Genomic DNA, 21676 nt, shown 5'->3' with positions numbered 1-21676 from the left:
TGTAGATCCTACACTATTTGTTCTTCAGTAAAATCTTATGGTTTTGATTAGTCTTTCTAACCCAGTTTATACATATTTTTGTGTATATATATACACATATATATGTCTGTGTTTTCAAAATATATATGTGACTGGACTGTGGTTCATATTTTCATATTGTGCTAGTAAGGCTCAGAAAGACAGCAAAGAAGACTCCCTTTCTTTTTCAATGATTTCAGTTCGGATAAAAAAAACCAAAACAATAAAAAATCCCTAAGACAGTGATATTTTCTACTTATTTCTTGAGGTATTTCAAAGCACTTCAGAAACAGTGAAGTCTAATGCCACTGAACCATGCTGACCTCTGAGAGGCAGGGAACCACCTTGAAATACACACTTACCTCTTCAGTGGTTGTTTTTGGAAGATAAAATGTTGTCCAAGGCAATAGGAAATGACCTCTTGTATATTTCATAATGTCAGAGGGTCTGAAGTAGAAATGTTAGGCAGATGGTGCACCTATTACAAACAACAGGGTGAAAATAAAATGCAAACGGATTTACCCGTTTGGACTTAAAATGAACTTAATGCACGTGACTACAAGAATATGTTTTAAAAGCTTGTTTGATTAAAGTTTCATGAAAAAGCAAAGCCTTAGATTATGAGCTAATCAAGTACCTACATCTGCTTGATAAAAAAAAGCTTCCTTGGTTTTCATTTTCCAGAAAGAATAACTAATAGAAAGATTGAAAAAAATTAGGCTTGACTGTTCGGATGCATTTCCCCTTATCTGATATTTACTACTTTTCATTGATTCAAAGCAACTTTTATGAAAAGCAGCTCTCCAGTAGAAGGAAGTCAAAACTGAAGTTTGTTTCATTAAGAAACAAATCTTTCTTAGAAAGAACTAATTTAAGACAAAGTGTGAAAACAGTAAAACTGAGGTTAAGTATTATTGCAATGAGGTGTCCTACATTTTCAGGGCATATTTTGAAACAAATTATTTCACATTGTTTTTCAAATGGAATTTGAGAGAATTGTTTTATGAACAATAAAGCAAAGAATTTAAGCAGGGACAATAGATGAACAGAAAACTTCAGTGTTCAGATTTTTTTTTTTTTGTCCAGAAAAAAATGATGTAAGTATTTAAAAATTCTTTTTTTCTTATCTTCTTTCTTGGCAGCTGTTCTGCTAAGAGCTTGAATTGTCAACATAATGATTTCTGGTTTTGGCCAGAACTAAAATTTTGAGGGAGAAAACCTAGCGGAAAAAAACTCACTGACTTCAAAGAATATATTTGATTTCATTTTGTAATCCTGACAAATATAAGAAACTTTATCTTGTCCTTTTACAGGGTAAAGGTAATAAGGGCTTAAATATTAATGTGAAAAAAAATAAATTACAAGAGATTGGGAGTTTAGAAGGCAAATGTATTTGGGGAAAGCTACCCATGAAAGGAAAACCAAACCAGTCTTTACTTTCAAAGAACACAAGAATTTAACTTTTTTTATTGAGCAGAGGGATGATGTTAGTAAGAGGGACAGACTAAATCTAGCATATCATTCAATAGATAATGCAGCAAACAATCAGTGCTGTGCCATTGTCCTGGTTTCAGCTGGTATAGAGTTAATTTTCTAGTAGCTAGTATAGTGCTGTATTTTGGATTTAGGATGAGAAAAATGGCAATAACACACTGATGTTTTAGTTGTTGCTGAGCAGTGCTTACACTAAGCCAAGGACTTTTCAGCTTCTCATGCTGCCCTGCCAGCGAGGAGGCTACGGATGCACAAGAAGCTGGGAAGGGCCACAGCGAGGACAGATGACCCAAACTGGCCAAAGGGATATTCCATACAATATAACATCATGCTGAACCATAAAACTGGAAGGATTTGCCCCGGGGGTGGCTGCTGTTGCTTGGGGACTGGCTGAGCATCGTTCAGTGGGTGGTGAGCAATTGCATTGTGCATCACTTGTTTTGTATATTCTTTTATCATTATTATTTTTTTTTTCCTTCCTTTTATGCCCTATTAAACTGTCTTTACCTTTTTTGTGATTCTCTCCCCCATCCCACTCGGGGAGAGTGAGCTGTGTTGTTTAGCTGCCTGATGGGTTAAACCACAACAGCCATGTGTACTGTTATGCAGTGGCACCGAAACATGAGGTGTCTAGACACACAACAGAAAGTTTTGAGCTTGAAAATATTATCAAGGATTCAGGCTTGACAGATAGTGGTGGATGAGCAGTTTTGTAGTAAGCACTCTACTTTCTTTTCTACTGCTAGAAATTCAGTTAACCCCACGATTTTTAGAAGACCCATGCTCAGTTTTACATTATAGTAATGTGGCAAGCATTGGACAAAAATGTTTCAAGTAAATTCCTTCCTAGTGGACTTCAGCAGAAACTGAAATATAACTATATTTGCAGAAGCATCCTGACGTTCAGAAACCAATATAGGAATAATTTTCTCCATTTTTTTACCCACCCCCAGCTACCCACCACACACACATTCCTTGCCTTGCACATCTTTGCTGGAAATGTGGTTTGCAGTGCACTAATACAGCTCAGGATGAAGAGCAAATTCAATTCCAGAGGAAGACTAAAATCAGAAACACAACTCAGCATCCTTCGGTTTACTTAGAGCCAGCAGACACAGAGTAGAAAAACTCTAAAATCAGGGATTATACCAACCAATGGGATATTACAGCAGAGCACCAGTTTTATTATAGTTAGGAGTAAGAAGGGCTTGTGGTTTAAAAAATAACTAAGTGCTCTAAAAATCTGCATCCTTAGTGTATCTTGAAATTTGCTATGCCTTATATGCATGTCCAGTCATGTTTGCTGTCTGCATCTGGGGCAAATACAAGCAAGAGGCAGTAAATTTATATCACGAGGGATATACATACATGTATATATACATATATATGCATATATAATTATAGGATATAGATACACTTATAAAACTACGTATATAAAAATTTGTTATATATAAAAACTTATGAATAAAGTTATCAATATATAAGCAAGAGGCAGTAAATTTATATCACGAGGGATATACATACATGTATATATACATATATATGCATATATAATTATAGGATATAGATACACTTATAAAACTACGTATATAAAAATTTGTTATATATAAAAACTTATGAATAAAGTTATCAATATATATGTAAAAACTATGTAAAATTTCATATGCTCCTAATAATTTTCCCTAGCAAATCTGTTTGTCAACATTTATCTTCAGTAATACAAAGCACCGTATCTCCACTTCGGGGAACACTACTGAAGAAGGCAGGATGGCACATAAGAAACACTCCTTTGCCAAAGAATTAAAGTAGATGTACGTGGTAAGACCAGGCAAGTTTCTCCTGCTTGTCACCATTGACAATCAAAAAGATGTCTCTGCATCACCATTGAAAAATATACTGAGTACTAAAAGATAACTACAGTCAGCCCAGGTGGAACACATGTATTTAATTTTCCATGCTTAACACAAGTTACAGAAAGGAAACTCCGTAGGACTGTGCTCTGGCCCTTGCTGTGGCCAGGGTGGCATGACACTGTGGATGTCAGGAGACATTATAAGCTGAACTGAATTCTTACTTCCCCAAGATATCAGTGAGGACATGCTACAAAATATAAGCTCCATATCAGTTCACATCTGGAAAGACATTGAATGTTACATCAGGTTCACACAAAAAGAGAGTTTACCAAACTTATATACCTTTAGGAAACAATGGAACTGCTGTTACAAAGAAAATCTGATTTTAAATTGCAAAAACCTAATCCAATAATTCAATTTCAGAAGCTCACAAATGGCTTAAATTCCCTCTGTGTTAAAACACTGTTATGCCATAGTGACAACTTGCACTCAATGAAGTGACACTATTAAAAAAATATTATAAGCCAGTACTGTATCCAGTCCACATTAGTAAACGGCTCACTGCAGATAAAAATAGAAATATTTTATGGTTTATGAAATAATGTTTCAGAGTTTTTAAGAAGACTTTCCCATGGGAGAATAATTAATTATATACAGCACCACAAATAACTGTAGATCTTTGCCATCAAGAAAATCTGAAAGAAAAATACCCTGGATCTGCATTTGCATGAATGGATTCTTTCCATATAAGATCTTTCCATTTAATTCTTACTTGCCATTCTTAGTTTGCCTGAAAGCTGCATTCACCCTACCTTGTGAAACTAAAATGGTGAGCTAAGCGTACCTGCTTGAAAAAGAAAATGCAGTTCAAAGCATATAATTTTCTTTTTTTTTCATTTTGCAGCACAAAGGCAGGGAAATTTCTATGTAACTATTTGGATTTCTCTGGATTAAAAGTGGAGAGTGTGCAAAATACATTTATCATCTGGTATAAAGGCAGAAATGGATTTTCTAAACACATGTCCAGTGGTTGCATGGGGGTTTCATGACACCATCTAAACCAGAGAACTTGGCTGCTCATTCCAGGCGAATCATAGAATCATAGAATCATAGAATCATAGAATTGTTAGGGTTGGAAGGGACCTTAAAGATCATCTAGTTCCAACCCCCCAGCCATGGGCAGGGACACCTCCCACTAGATCAGGTTGCTCAGAGCCCCATCCAGCCTGGCCTTAAAAGCTTCCAGGGATGAGGCTTCCACCACCTCTCTGGGCAACCTGTTCCAGTGTCTCACCACCCTCATGGTGAAGAACTTCCTCCTAACATCCAGTCTGAATCATCCCATCTCTAGTTTTAATCCATTCCCTCCAGTCCTACCATTACCCAACATCCTAAGAAGTCCCTCACCAGCTTTCTTGTAGGCCCCCTTAAGATACTGGTAGGCCACTATAAGGTCTCCTCAGAGCCTTCTTTTCTCCAGACTGAACAACCCCAACTCTCTCAGTCTGTCCTCATCGGAGAGGTGCTCCAGCCCTCTGATCATCCTCGTGGCCCTTCTCTGGACACGTTCCAGCACGTCCATATCTTTCTTGTAGTAGGGGCTCCAGAATTGGACGCAGTACAATTGGTGGAGTCTCACGAGAGTGGAGTAGAGGGGGACAATCACCTCCCACAACCTGCTGGCCACCCTTCTCCTGATGCAGCCCAGGATTTAGCTTTTCTTGACCCACGTGGACTTAGACCCTTCATGCAGAAATACTAGAAAAACGCAACGAATAAGCCACAACTCTCATTTTATAGTCACATTTTTAACTGTATACTGTTACACTTCCACTCTTCTCTGAAAATATATGTTAGTATTTTATTCAGAATTAAGTTAATATAGAAAAATGAGAGAGGAATGAAAATAAAATGTGAATATGAGCTATCAGTTTGCCTGCTGGAAAACACAGAATAAGGTCAGCAAAACTGCCAAGGTCTGGTAAGCAGCTGAGTTATTAACAATGACAAATTGCCAACCATATTGCATTTTATTGGATATGTGACACGCTGTAGGAAACTCCTGCTCCACCACATGCAGAATGGAACTGATATAATTGTATTGTTCCCTCTTGTGTTGAAAACCCCATCTATTCATCTTCAGCTGAATTTCACCCACCATGTAGCAGTTTTAACAAACTTCCCTTCTTTTATTCCTGACTCTGAAGTCCTCACAGTTTCAAACCGTTTTGCCACTTTTAGAAATATGTGGCCAAGTTACTGGAATCCTTGGGCAAAATTCTGCATTTCCAGTTCAAATACAATTCTAAATTCAGACTGCCTAAGTAAATTCCTTGAGGCAGAGGCAGAAATATCGATGTATTTTCCAAACAAAAAGCCAAATGCAATGAGGAAAGGTTGCAGTTTGATCCTGCTTTCCAAAATCAGTCAGGAAGACATCCTCTGGCATGGCACACATTGTGTGCTTCAAATAGAGGAATTACAAATCTGAGAACCAAGGTGTGCTCTTGGTGGTCTACGTACAAATGGTGCTCATGGGGAGGTATGCAGGTAGTCTAGATGTTATTTTGTATGGATCTGGTGTGTGCTGAAGATATCTCCTCTCATACAAACGTCAGAAAAGTCATGGGATTTGATGAGTTGGTATGCCTTCAGTCTTCTGTACCCTTTTGAACTAACATTGTGCTTGACTCTTGTCTGATTGTTATTTAAAACTTCTTTATCCGGGATATCTGGGTGTAGCTTTATTTAGTAATGTGCTCATTTACTTTAATGATGAATCTGTGCAGAGGGAGTGTATATATGTTTGCTTTATTTTTTCAAAGCAACAGAATTCTAAATGTTAGTCTGATGAAATTTATTATAAATCTGGCACTTTTTTCTTCCTATTATATACATCTTGCATGTTTCTAGGTCTATAAGAATAAAGACTTTATAACAAGCAACAAAAAACCCCACATATTTTTCCAGTTTTTACATTAAATACCCAAGCCATTGAGCAAATGTATTGATTTCTTCAGAGCTTTCTTTTTATTTTATCTTCTTCCATTTTCAACCCTGATTCCTGTTAATTTATGATTAAAAATAAGCATGTTGAAAAAATAAAAAAAAGTAAAATAATGTTAACTGTATTTTTAGTTAAGTTATTCCAGGTAACTCAAAGCTTAAAGTGGTCTGAAGAGGAGACTAGTATATATTCTATAAAACTAGTCATAATAAATACTTTGCAAAATATTTCTATGAATAGATGTTACTGGCACTAAAAGTGATTTAAAGGAAATCTGATTAAAACATATAATTGATATCAGAGTCTGGGATTTCAGTTTTAACTGTTTTTTTTTTCCTTTTTCTCCCTGCCCCCTACCCCCGCCCCGTGAGTTTGATGGATTTAGTAAATATCTTGTAGATATATATATTTCACTATAAGAATAATGAAAGTAATATCAGTGTTGAAACGTTATTTACATACAATTTGTTATTTAATATCTCTCTGGGGTTTTTTAATAGCGCTATCCCATGATTATTAAAACTCTGTAACACCTTCTTTCAAGTTCAAACCTCTAAATAAGGATTGTATTTTGGAAATGGAATTGCAGACTTATGAAATATTTCATTTATAAAACTGCTGACAGAAACATAACTGTGGCAGTCTACCTGTAAACCTTTATTATATTATGATATACTGTACTTATGTTAACCTGGAAATTGCAGGAACTGATTTTTTTTCCTTGCAAAGGGATGAAGCTCTGATTTCCCCCTTACCCTCCCCCCCCACTTTGTTTCTATTGGGTCAAGTTTATTAGGCCAGGTCATATTACTTGAGAAAAATCCAGTAACATTAGCTCCTTGGAATAAGTGGTATTAGATCAGTAATGCTAAAAAAAAAAAAAAAAAAAAAAAAGCAGCTTATTGATTAATATACTGACATACTCATTTTAGCTGGAGATGTAAATTTCCACAGATGCCATAAGAGCTAGGCTTTTTCTGCAGAATGTTATTCAGGTTTAAGAAATTTTGGATGGGGAACCTAGTAATATTTGGGGTGGAGACAGAAGACAGAAGGACAAAGAGAGAGAGAGGGAAGAAGAAGAGGAGGAGAAGAGGGAGACACTGGAGACAGTAATATTCCTGAGCCTTCATCAGCTGCAGGCACGTTCAAGGCTCTGCCTCTGTCACTGGTCATTACTGGCACCTTGGGAATTTGGACATACTTTTAGGACTCCTCGTTGTCTGAGGTTCTGAAAATTCCACTTGGCATGTAAATACACTTAAATAAAAATGAAATAAAAATTTATTAAAAAGTATTCCTGAGTAAAAAACAAAGTAGGCATCCTTTAACTTTACTTTTTCTATTTATTTTTTTATTATTATTATTGCAATTCTATAAAATTATTCGAGAAAAAATCCTTATTTAAAAACTAAATGAAAAAAACCCAAAACAAAACAACAAACCAAACCTGGAAAGTTCATTATCTGCAACTGCACTTTAGTGCTTGTTGTTAAGAAGCTTTTCCATTTCTCTTTCTGCGCTATACCATGTTTCACTCGTTTGCTTTGCTTTTCTCAAGTAAAGGATCGGAAATGGCATATTACATAAAAATATATTTGAACACAACAAATGCGATAATGAATACCCAGTCTGTAGGAATTATTGAAGAAAAGGTTTTCTGTAGAAAAAAATCTGTTTGAGGTGAATTCTGGTGCCACCTGCTTTATTAATTTCCAGCTTATGATATTTGTATTGACTATAAAATGATTCTGTAGACAATAATAGTTAACTATGCCTTAAATTAATTGGATGTTTTTTGGAAAAAAATTCTAAAATTTAAATTAAACTTATTTCAATTTCTAAATTATTAATATATGTTTATTTGATATTCATGTCTCCTTTCCTTTTTGGTTCTTAAAAATACTGCTGTCTGGCAATACTACTGTCCTTTTTTCCTTCTCCTTCTGCTTTTCCTTGTCCTTCCTCTTCCCCTTTCTCTTCCCCTTCTATTTTCCTTTTCCCTTTCTCCTTTCCCCTTCCCGCTATTCCTTTCCTTTTTTGTTTTCATTTCCCCTTTGCATTTCTCCTTCCTTCCTTCCTTCCTTCCTTCCTTCCTTCCTTCCTTCCTTCCTTCCTTCCTTCCTTCCTTCCTTCCTTCCTCCCTCTTTCCCTTCTATATATTTGGCAGATACACACCTATTTTTATTTGTTTGTTGAGGGTTGCTCCATGAAAATGTGAACAGTATTATTTATTGTTTATGTCTTAGTTACTAAATAAAAAGGAACCAAGTATCTATTGCAGTCTTGTCTATGCTGCCTTTAGGGAGGGAGCCTGCTGTGAACTCTGCGCTACACTGTGACTTGGCAGTGTCTTGCAGACAGCTAGTTAGAGCGAACCAGATTAGGTGGAGAGAACAAGTTAGCAATTAACTTAGAATGATAGAATCTTCATGGTTGGAAAGGACCTTTGAGATCATTGAGTCCAACCATATACAGACAAAAAAAAACCCCTACAATCTCTGCCACTAGAGCATGCCCTGAAGTGCCACATCTACATGTTTCTTAAACACCTCTAGGGATGGTGAGCATCCCTGGGCACGCTGTTCTAGTGCCTGACCACTCCTTCAGTAAAGTAATTCTTCCTAATATCTAATCTAAACCTCCCCTGCCACAGCTTCAGACCATTTCCTCTGGTCCTGTCATTATTCACCTGGGAGAAGAGGCCAACACCCACCTCTCTCCAACCTCCTTTCAGGTAGTTGTAGAGGGCAATGAGGTCTCCCCTCAGCCTCCTCTTCTCCAAGCTAAACATGCCCAGCTCCCTCAGCCTCTCCTCATATGACCTGGTCTCCAGACCCCTCACCAGCCTGGTAGCTCTCCTCTGGACACGCTCCAGCACCTCAATGTCCCTCTTGAACAGAGAGGCCCAGAACTGAACACAGCACTCGAGGTGAGGCCTCACCAGTGCCGAGTACAGAGGCACCATCACTTCCCTGCTCCTGCTGGCTACGCTATTCCTGATACAAGCCAGGATGCTGTTGGCTTTCTTGGCCACCTGGGCACACTGCTGGCTCATGTTAAGCTGTCTTTTTCTGCTGGGCAGCTTTCCAGCCACTCTTCCCCAAGCCTGTAGCGCTGCTTGGGGTTGTTGTGACCGAAATGCAGGACCTGGCACTTGGCCTTATTAAACCTCATACAGTTGGCCTTGGCCCATCAATCCAGCCTGTCCAGGTCCCTCTGTAGAGCCTTCCTACCCTCAAGCAGATCAACACTCCCCCCTAGTTTGGTGTCGTCTGCAAACTTACTGAGGGTGCACTCAATCCCCTCATCCCCCAGATCATTGATAAAGATATTAAACAAAACTGTCCCCAAAAGTGAGCCCTGAGGGACACCACTGGTGACCGGCCACCAAGAGGATTTCACCCCATTGATCACAAGTCTCTGGGCATGGCCATCCAGCCAGTTTTTAACCCAGCGAAGAGTACGTTTGTCTATGCCATGATTCGCCAGCTTCTCCAGGAGAATGCTGTGGGGGACGGTGTCAAAGGCCTTACCAAAGTCCAGGTAGACAACGTCCACAGCCTTCCCCATGTCCAGAATGCGGGTCACATGGTCATGGAAAGAGATGAGGTTGGTTAAGCAGGACCTCTCTTTCCTAAACCCGCGCTGGCTGGCCCTGATCCCTTGGCCGCCCTGCACTTGCCGTGAGAGTTCACTCAAGATGATCCTCTCCATGATCTTTCCTGGTACCGAGGTTGGGCTGACAGGCCTGTAGTTCCCCGGATCCTCCTTCCGACCCTCCTTGTAGATGGGCATCACATTAGCCACCCTCCAGTCATCTGGCACCTCCCCTGTTGACCAGGATTGTTGATAAATGATGGAGAGAGGCTTGGTGAGCTCTCCCGCCAGCTCCCTGAGTACTCTTGGGTGAATCCCATCCGGCCCCATAGACGTATATATGTCTAGGTGCAGAAGCAGACCATTGACCACTTCCTCCTGGATTATGGGTGAGTTGTTCTGCTCTCCATCCTTATCTTCCAGCTCAGGAGGCTGAGCACCCTGGGGATAGCTGGTCTGACTATTGAAGATGGAGGCAAAGAAGGCATTAAGTATCTCAGCCTTCTCCTCATCCTTGGTTGCAACTTTCCCCCCCACATCCAGTATTCTCCCTGGCTTTTTTTTTGTTGATGTATTTATAAAAACTTTTTTTGTTGTCCTTTATGTTATCCTCTCTCATAGATGTGTAATAATGTGCTTGGTTTACTCTTGTTTAACCAAAACACCTGTTAATGTCTAGTATTATTTCTCCAAATAGAAAAAAGTCTCAAAATGACTGAACAATTTGATTGTATAATAAATATGAAACTATATCTTAAATGATGTGTGGTGTGCTCTCTGTCTTTGTCCTTTCATTTTGTAAATTGGGGATTAAGTCAGCCTTTAGTGAGAAGAGGAATAGTCAAGTCTGATACGGGACATCTACAGTCTTGAGGGATACACCCATGGGTGTATCCTGATGGGATACACCCACGGGTACTGAAGGAACTGGCAGATGAGGTTGCTAAATGGCTCTCTGTTATATTCCAAAAGTCATGGCAGTCTGGTGAAGTCCCCACTGACTGGAAAAGGGGAAACATATTCCCCATTTTCAAAAAGGGAAAGAAGGAGGAACCAGGGAACTATAGGCCAGTCAGTCTCACCTCCGTGCCTGGTAAGATTATGGAGCAGATCCTCCTGGAAGCACTGCTGAGGAAGAAGAATAATGAAGAGATGATTCAGTACAACCAACATGGCTTCACCAAGGGCAAATCATGCCTGACAAACCTGATGGCCTTCTATGAGAAGGTCACAACATCAATAGACAAGGGGAGAGCAACTGACATCATTTACCTGGACCTGAGCAAAGGCTTTGACACTGTCCCGCATGACATTCTGGTCTCCAAGCTGATAAAATACGGGTCTGATGGACTGACAATTCAGTGGATAAAGAACTGGCTTGATGGCCGCACCCAAAGAGTGGCTGTCAATGGGTCTATGTCCAAGTGGAGGCCAGTGACAAGTGGAGCCCCTCAAGGAACAGTATCGGGATCGGTCTTGTTTAACATCTTCGTCAGCGACATGGACAGTGGCATAGAGTGCACCCTCAGCAAATTTGCCGATGACATCAAGCTGTGTGGGGCAGCTGACACGCTGGAGGGAAGGGATGCCATCCAGAGGGACCTTGACAGGCTGGAGAAGTGGGCCCATGCCAACCTCAAGAAGTTTAACAAGACCAAGTGCAAGGTCCTCCATCTGGGTCAGGGCAATCCCAAGCACCGATATACGTTGAGCAGTGACTGGCTTGAGAGCAGACCTGAAGAAAAGGACTTGGGGGTGCTGGTAGACGAGAGGCTCAACATGAGCCGTCAGTGTGCACTAGCAGCCCAGAAAGCCAATCGTATCCTAGGCTGCATCAGGAGAAGGGTGGCCAGCAGGTCGTGGGAGTTGATTGTCCCCCTCTACTCCACTCTCGTGAGACTCCACCAATTGTACTGCGTCCAATTCTGGAGCCCCTACTACAAGAAAGATATGGAGGTGCTGGAACGTGTCCAGAGAAGGGCCACGAGGATGATCAGAGGGCTGGAGCACCTCTCCAATGAGGACAGACTGAGAGAGTTGGGGTTGTTCAGTCTGGAGAAAAGAAGGCTCCGAGGAGACCTTATAGTGGCCTACCAGTATCTTAAGGGGGCCTACAAGAAAGCTGGTGAGGGACTTCTTAGGATGTTGGGTAATGGTAGGACTGGAGGGAATGGATTAAAACTAGAGATGGGATGATTCAGACTGGACATTAGGAGGAAGTTCTTCACCATGAGGGTGGTGAGACACTGGAACAGGTTGCGCAGAGAGGTGGTGGAAGCCTCATCCCTGGAAGCTTTTAAGGCCAGGCTGGATGGGGCTCTGAGCAACCTGATCTAGTGGGAGGTGTCCCTGCCCATGGCTGGGGGGTTGGAACTAGATGATCTTTAAGGTCCCTTCCAACCCTAACAATTCTATGATTCTATAATACAGTCACAGAATCATAGAACAGTGAAGGCTAGAAGTTACTGCTCAAGATCTAGCAAGGTCAGCTAAAGGAGTTGCCCAGGGCCATGTCCAGTCAGGTTCTGAATGTGTCCAACTTCTGCACAACTTCTCTGAGCACCTGTTACAGTGTTTCACCACCCTTACAGAAAAGAAAAAAGGTATTTTCTGTGTTGCCCTAGCATTCCTGCATGCTCAGATTGTGTCTATATTTTTCTCCCTGGTCACCTGTTCCTGTATTTATTTCTTGTATCTTTCATTTTTATGTTTAAGCTTAATCAGAATCTACTTGTTCAACCATCCAGACATCCTACTGTCTTTGCTTGAGTTCCTTCTCATCAGGATGGATTGTTCTTGATCCATGAAAATCAACCATCTGTCCTCATTTTTCCAGGACCATATCCCTTGGGATTCTTCCAAACAGATCGCTGAACAGGAGGAAGTCTGCTGTCATGTCATCCAGGACTGAGATACTGCCGTTTGCCTTGTTCCCTTCTGTCAGGACTATGAACACCACCTCAGGGTAGCTACAGTCAAGGCTGCGTCCAACCTTCTCATCTCTGACCAGTGCTTCCTTGTCAGTAAAGATGAGGTCTAGAAGAATGTCTCCCCTCATCATCTCCTTGACCACCAGCGTCAGGCAGTTGTCGTCAGTACATACCAGAAACCTTTTCTTTGTGGTCAGATGGTCTATAGCAGACACCCACAACAACATTAGACTGCCCTCTAATCCTCACCAACAAGCTCCCAGCTGGCTCAACTCCTGTTCCTAGGCAGAGCTCCATGCATTTCTACTACTCGCTCACATACAGGGCAATTCTCCCCTCCTTGCCTTCCCCAATGTGAAGAGGAATTTGGTCTTGTGGTTTAAAATATCACTGAACAACTTGTTCTGCTCACGTATATACAATTATTGAAGTTAATTGTCTTACAGGTATGTTAAAAATGCAAACTAAAATCTTGATCCAAATGAGTAGACAGAGCTACAAGGACTTAATCACTGAGTCCATCAAACTGTATTAACATAAGTACTTCCACATACAAACATGCACAGATTAAAACACGGATGAGACAATCAGAGTGACATTGCTTTCTGAAATGTTTAAGGCAGGAGATATTTAGGATAAAGAATCACGTAGAATAGTTCTGGTTGGAAGGGACCTTTAAGGATCACCTAGTGAAACCCCCCCTGCCATGGGCAGGGATATGTTTCCTAGATCCGGTTGTCCAAAACCCCATCCAACCTGATCTTGAACACTTCTAATGACAGGGCATCCAGAACTTCTCCGGGCAACCTGCTCCATTGCCCTACCAGCCTCAGAGTAAAGAATTTCTTCCTTATATCTAATTTAAATCTACTTTTTTTCAGTTTAGAACCATTGCCCATCATCCTGTCACTACAGGCCCTTGTAAAAAGTCTCTCTCCATCTTTCTTATATGACTCTCTTGTATATTGAAAGGCCACAATGTCTAATCAGTGACATGCATAAAATGAAGCCAGAACTACATCAGTTTATCTAGTAGAATCCGAATTAAACCAAAGCTGATCTCAGAAAAGCAAAAGTGGTTGTAATCTTATATCACCTTGAATCCAGACAAACCACTGTTATCAGAAAAATTGAAGTCAGTTAAAACAAATGGGATGTAGGCTGGTCATGGTTATAACTGACTGAAAAAAGTGGAAAAAATGTAAAAGTTGAAACAAATTTGCTGAAGTAGGCATTTATAACTTGAAAAAAATAAGCAAACAAAAAAGCTTAAACTTTGAAAATGACCAGCTGAAGTCAATAATACATTATTGTTATTGGGTGGAGACAAAAGTTCCAGATACCTAAGTCCCAACTTTTTATCAGAATGACCCTAATATGAAAAAATTACTTCCATCCACCTTTCTTTCTCTCTTTTCCTGGGGTATGGCACAATGAAGTCTAAAGATTTGTCTACTGCATCATGACAAGAATGATTTCAAAGGACCTCCCTGTAGACCATAAAAGAGATAAATGGCACATAACATGCTCTTGTCAATTCTTCAGCTTCCTGAGGAAACAGTGGTGCCTCAGAAATCTCTGTTTCATCATGGAAAGTTCTTCTTTTGCACTAACACACCTGTAGAGGTAGCAACACCAGCTTCAAGAATCCGATCGCACCATGTCACATGCCTGAACATACCTCCTAACCAGAACGTACAATATGATGCCACTATAAATAATTTTTAGGTTGACACAAAAAAGAAAAGGCTAGGAAGAGTCAAAAAAGATCTTGTGATGATTATTCTGTACCGTGCCAGCTCTCCCTGGAGCCTTTCTTTCTTCATTTTGGGGGCGTTTGTTTTTTTTTTTTCCTTTGCAGGTTTTTGTCACAGTAATGAAGAACACTAAACATAACAATGTAAAGCATTATAAACAATGTGAGTAGTGTGACAAATTGGGGTTAATAACTATGTCAGCTTGTGAACAGTGTTCTGGCTTTCTGAATATCTTGGTATATTTCAATGTCTATTTGGAATGTAATTTTAGAGTAGCTAAATTAGTTCAGCATTCATTTTGAAGGTGGAAATAGAATTCTTACACAAAATCTTAAGTACCTGAAGTTAGATGTCTAAATCTCAGGTAGACACCCTAATCTCCCATTGTAGTCAATAAAGAAAAATGAGAATATACAGTTTCTGAGCTCATATGAGCATAAATGAGCATATACGATTTCTGTCTCCTTCTGAAATTTGTGTCTGAATTGGTGGGATAATCTTATTTTGCAGGGGATACATTTAGCTACTCAAGCATATTCATCTACCGCCTTACGAAATTTTCTAAGCTTCCAAGGCATCCATGACACTTTGAAAATCTGGCACACGGGTTATAGGAGACCTGCACCTTCTGGACCAGTAGCTAGAGGTCAGACACAACAATCAATGGCAGCTAAATGATGCTGAAAATCAAGAAAATTTAAAGTCCTCGTTGTAGAGGCAAGATGGTCAGAATGCAAAATCCTCTTGAACAAAGTAGGTGTCCCACCTAGCAACCAGAGCAATAAAGAAATCTTGGGACATTAAATAGCATAAGGATTTTGATAAAGGAATAATTATTGAGAAAATAGGACTGAATTAGGTTGCAGAAACTGGAAAACTACAAAAAGTGTCTGGACAGATGATCACAGATGATTTACCAGAAGCATCTTAACTTCCTTTACCTATTTTTAGAACAGCATCTTCTCTAGGGAATATTTGTAAACAATAATCAGTCTCAGTACTGTACATGAATGAAAAACATGCAAACAACATCAGTGGTTAATTTGATTTACTAAAGTAATTGGGGAAAACCCGATTTTTTCTTGGTAAATAAGCATTTTCTGAGGTTCTTTTTTTTTAACTTTGATGAAATTGTAGTAGGATTTAGTGAGACGCAAAATTTCAAATTTTCACAATATGACTACTATGGCTAAATGTGAGTGAGATCTGTAGAAATGTTAAGTACTATTTTAAGCACCTGAAAATTTAAAATATTTTGACCACTCACCTTCAAATATTAAACAAATTTAGAATATATAATACATTTCTTGTGTACAACTTTAATGATTGAATTTAATGCTCATTTTACAATAATAGCATAGTATTAACTATGAATTTCTTAGTAAATGAGTCTATTGTAACCAAAATTTTAATCAACTGTACACTTTGATCAACTCTAGTCATATTTTGCAGGAGAAAATATAGCCGAACACTTCTTGTGTTCACTGGACTAAAACTAGCATAGTTATCTATAACAATTATATCTATAACTAGCATTGGAACTAGGCTGCCCAAGGAAGTGGTTGAGGCACCATCCCTGGAGGTATTTAAAAGATCGGTGGATGTAGTGCTTAGAGACATAGTTTAGTGACGGTTTTTGTCAGTTAGGTTGATGGTTGGACCAGATGATCTGGAAGGTCCCTTCCAACCTAGGCAATTCTATGGTTCTATGATCCCCCTATGATCTATCTATCCATGCTATAAAGACCTCCTCAGTTTACTCTAGGCGTTGCCCTTGGATATGGCTAAATAGGGAGACTCAGGAAAATAAATTCAAGATAACTAAGACTGTGAATTTAAAGTGGATTACTTAAACCAGAATAAACTCATATCAAAAGAAATTGAATTCATCTAAATTTATGAACTGGCCTAAGTAATCCACTATAGAAAATATGAACAAAATTATTTAGGGTGGTTTAATTAATTTACTCTGAAAGTTAATTTGAGCTTTTTTTTTTTTCTGGAAGATCCCAAGTGCACAAGTTTAAAAAAAAAAAAAAATGATAGAGAATACTTCAGAAGTCTCAGGTACCTATGTCTGTCTGTGTAAATCTACAGAGATACATATTATGTATAATGTGAATTATAAATATAAGCATTTGTTTACTGATATCATTAAATATTAAATACAAGGTGGCACACCGCTGAACTGAGAAAGTTTTATTTGATTCTACTAAATACAAATCATTCTAAGGAACAGACATACAGTTCAAACAATGACTAGTTAGCAATTTTCTGCTATGAACATTTATTTGCATTGTTTCCAAAACACAGCAAGAGAATGACAGTATATCCTGCTGAACTATGTAACGTTTCATTTGTATTTTATGTCACTGCATAGATGCAAAGAAATTGCTTCAGGGTGCACTGTAACACTGATAACTTTTTGCATAGCAAGCAAGGTTGAATATTTCACTACACAAGAATATCACTGATTCTCTATATTAGTAAATCAGAAGGTAAATCCTACAATTTTATTAAAACAAAATCTCTAAATTTCCAGGTTTCTTTATTTTTATATTCTTCCTTTCCACTCTTAACATATCAGATAGATGCACAAAAACCTTGTCTCCTAATCTCTTCTCATTATTCTTGCATTCTGAAAAATTTATCAGATTCACTAGCAGAGATAGAGTTGTGATCATTCTACTTCACTCAGCACTTGTCAGGCCACACCTGGACTACTGTGTCTAGTTCTGGTCCTCACAATTCAAAAAAGACACAGACACACTGGAAAGGCCCCAAAGCAGGGCTACAAAGATAATCAAAGGACTGGAGAACCTGCCCTATGAGGAAAGACTGAAGGAGTTACGTCTCTTCTCCCTGGAGAAGAAAAGGCTGGAGGGGACCTTACCACAGTATTCCAGTACTTAAAGGGCAGCTACAAAGAAGACGGAGGTGCTCTTTTTACAAGAAGCCACATGGAGAAGACAAGGGGAAACACATCTGGAGATGTTTTATCTCAATATAAGAAAGAAATTTTTTACAGTAAGAATAATCAATCACTGGAACAGTCTTCCTAGGGACATAGTAGAGTGCCTACCACTGGAGTCTTCAAGAAGCGATTGGACAGGGTACTAGATAACCTCACTGAGAATCTCTTTCCCACGAAAGGTTGGACCAGATGATCTTTTGAGGTCTCTTCCAATCTAGTCTGCTCTACAGTTCTATGTTTCATTGTGATTTCAAAATTCTTCCTCTGTTCTACGTAGGAGACAAATTTTGAATTACGCACTACATTAGTGTATTTAATTTAGATACTTAAAATGGGTACCCCTGCAGCCAGGGCTATTTTAAATCTGTTCCTACCTGTTGTACATATTGTACCTCTTTCTTTGCTGTTCCTTAATGCATTTCCAAATAAATAGAGTGGGAACAATATCATTTAGCCTACTTCCATTAACTAACACTAAATATTTCTTTGTTGACACTGTTTAAATGAAACTGGTGCCATTGCCACTAAATGTGTTGGTACTTTTCCTGTAAACTTGTCAAAGAGAAAACTGCACTATACCAGTGATACACAGCTTCTGAAAGAAGGTCTCAAATCAAAATAAGCATTTTCCTATTTAATTATATTAATCTTCCATGTCAAATTTAATAAATTCACTACATTGTTTTTAAATGATGCTACTGGAGTCTTTAGAATTCATTATTACTTTTTATTTCTCCCTAAGTAGTCTTTCAATGCAAATGTTGCTTGGGGGCTGAAATATATTTTAATTGCATGCAATTAAATATATTGGTATTTTATTTGCATTTAAAACTCCTTGCAATGAGTTTTATATCCAGCATTTTCTCATCTTAAATAACTTACCCATTTTAGATCCACTTTTAAATACAATTTGAAGGTTATTTTCTTTAGACAGGAATTGTTTGTTCCAGGCTGTATTTTACTCCAGGTTTTTAAGTTAAGTTTATTAGATGGAAACTCTAGGTCTCATCTGCTTCACTTGAAAAACCATTGACCCTGCAGTCTTAGTTTAAATTTCCTATTCTGCCTTTAGCAATTAGTCATTAATAGTACGGAAGGTTTAACACATAATTTTTATGACTGAATACTCATAACCCAGGCTAGAATTTTCAAATATTTTTCACAATTACGTAAAAAAATAAATTTGGAGATATTTGTTTTCTGAAAATTGCAGATTTTAGCCAGCTTCAGTACATGTATATCTAAGTTTGTAAATATATATGTGGGTATATACCACGGAGTGCATACAGACATGGCAAAATCATAGTCTGATTTCCACTTTAAAGAAGGATGCCAGGAAAGTTGTACTGATATGTTTCTGTTGAATAGAAAACATGTAGAGAAATCACAGAGACACAAGATCCCTCAGAATATTGCAGTCAGTATTCTGTGGAGGTTCAGCCCACTAACATATCTGGTATTATACAGGGTCAAGCAATGGCAGATGGAGGAAAAAGAACAAGTGCGTATGACCAGTGTGGCTATAGGGTGGCTAAAGCTTTTAAAGTAAGTAGTACTCAGTTCATTTATAAAGACATAAGTGTCTAATAACATTTGAGATGCCCCAGCATACCTTGCCTGACTTCCATGTGCTAGCACAGAGAGATAAGAGATGTGGCTTTTCCATGGTTTCTGTGTCATATTTCCCAGATTTTCATGAATGGCTCAGGTACTCCAGGGGTATGTAGAGAGCATTGTGAAGCTCATTACGTGGTATTGAAAAGTGGCTCCATTAGGTATATTGACTGTGTTTGGAATTCTGGCTGAAATCCACAATCTGGACACCTTAGTTAAGCACAGATGTTGGGCATCTAGCAATGATTGAAATCTCCTAATAAAAGATCTTAGAAAATCAATCACAAGTTCTCATTACTTGGAGTTGCTATGTTAGATGACTATCATTCTTCACTGGCTAAGCAGAGAAATGGTAGCAGCTAGGCACCTACGTCTTCTTTAGAGCCAGTCTGTCTAGCCTTTCTCTGAAGACAGGCACCTGATGTAGTAGATCTGGCTTCTTTTCTCTAAAATGTGGCGGTGACCCTGATGCCAAATAGCCTTTTGCCATTATAGTATTTGGGCCACTTTCATAAACTATTCCAACACTCATCTCACCTCCATGAAGTAAGGCTTTCAGCCTTTCAGCACTCACCTGACCTCCATGCCCGATAAGATCATGGAGCAGATCCTCCTGGAAGACATACCAAAACATATGGAAGACAGGAGGGTAGAGAAAAAACATGGCTTCACCAAGTGCAAATCATGCCTCACTAATCTAGTGGCCTTCTACAATGGCCACTGCATCAGTGGACAAGGGAAGAGCTAAGGATGTCACCTACCCAGACTTCTGTAAGGCCTTTGATGCAGTCCACTGCAATGTTCTTGCTGCTACATTGGAGAGACATGGGTTTGACAGGTGGACTGTTAGATGTATAAGGAACTGGCTGGATGGCTGTTGCTCAGTGTCCAAGAGGAAACCAGTAATGAGTGGTGTCCTTCGAGGGTCTGAACTAGGATCTATACTGTTTAATATCTTCATCAATGACATAGACAGTGGGATTGAGCGCACCCTTAACAAGTTTACAGGTGACACCAAGCTGAGTGGTGCAGTTGATTCGCTGGAGGGAAGGGATGCCATCCAGAGGGACCTTGACAGGCTTGAGGAGTGGGTCCATGTAAACCTCATGAAGTTCAATAAGGCCAAGTACAAGGTCCTGCACCAGGGTTGAAGCAATCCCTAGTATTAATACAGGCTGGGGATGAAGGCACTGAGAGCAGCCCTGTGGAGAAGGACTTGGGGATAGTCATGGATAAAAAATTTGACATGAACTGGCAATGTGCGCATGCAAGCCAGAAAGCCAATACTACTCTGGGCTGCATAAACAGAAGTATGGTCAAGGGAGGTGATTCTCCCCCTCTACTCTGCTCTGATGAGATTCAACCTGGAGTACTGCATCCAGCTTTGGGGTCCCCAACACAGGAAAGACATGGACCTGTTAGAGTGGGTCCAGATGAAGGCCACAAAAATGAGGGCTGGAACACCTCTCCTACAAAGAAAGGCTGAGTTAGGGGTTTTCAGCTTGGATATGAGAAGGCACTGGGGAGACCTTATTGTGGCCTTTCAATACTTAAGAGGCCTTATAAGAAAGATGGAGAGAAACTTTCTACCAAGGCCTGTAGTTATAGGACAAGGGGCAATGGTTTCAAACTGAAAGTCTAACCCCCTGGCAGGGAGTTTAGACTAGATGATTTTCAAAAGTCCCTTTCAACAGAAATGATTCTATGGTTCTATAATTTTATGAAAGTATGAGGTCTTAACTCTAGATTGTATAATGTTTCTTAGATAAGGCTTTTCCTGCAGCAAAACATTTAAACAGACTATTGTATTGATTATTGACCAATAGAAAATCTTTTTTCTCATCTTGTCCACTGCAAATCAGAACACTATGAAAAACTTCATTCATAGTCTATATCCTTGGCTGTATCACTCACCCTTTTGATACTCTGTATTTCTCCTTTAGCTTAAATCAAGGTGCTTAGCCTCTCAGTGTCTTACCTTATCCTCTTTATTTATTATTCTTATTCTTATTCGTTGTTATTACCTTGCTACAGTGTCCAACTGGTCAGTCTCAACTGCTTACTATTCTATTTTTAAAGAAACATTCTCTCATATTTAAGAAGTGCTCCCCAAGTACTTCTGAAAAATATCTCTTTGTTATTCCTTGATCTGCTGTAAAAAGTCTCAACAACAGTTAAGCTGCTGGTTTGATGATACCACATGCTGACTTAATACAGTATCTCAAATTAACTTTTCTATGTGCAATCAAGTGATAAAATTTGTCTTGGATTTTGGTGAAGAACTTGTTAAATGATGAAGCATCCTTTAATTCTGTGTTTCTACAGTATCTAGTCCCATGTGGGCTAAAATAAAAAGGAAAAATTAATACTAAAGAAAAAAATTACTAACAAAGCCAAGTATATATTTCATATACACATGTGTGTTTGAT

The sequence above is a fragment of the Rissa tridactyla genome, chromosome 1, assembly GCF_028500815.1.
Source record: "Rissa tridactyla isolate bRisTri1 chromosome 1, bRisTri1.patW.cur.20221130, whole genome shotgun sequence".
NCBI lineage: Eukaryota > Metazoa > Chordata > Aves > Charadriiformes > Laridae > Rissa > Rissa tridactyla.
This window is presented reverse-complemented; position numbering follows the sequence as displayed.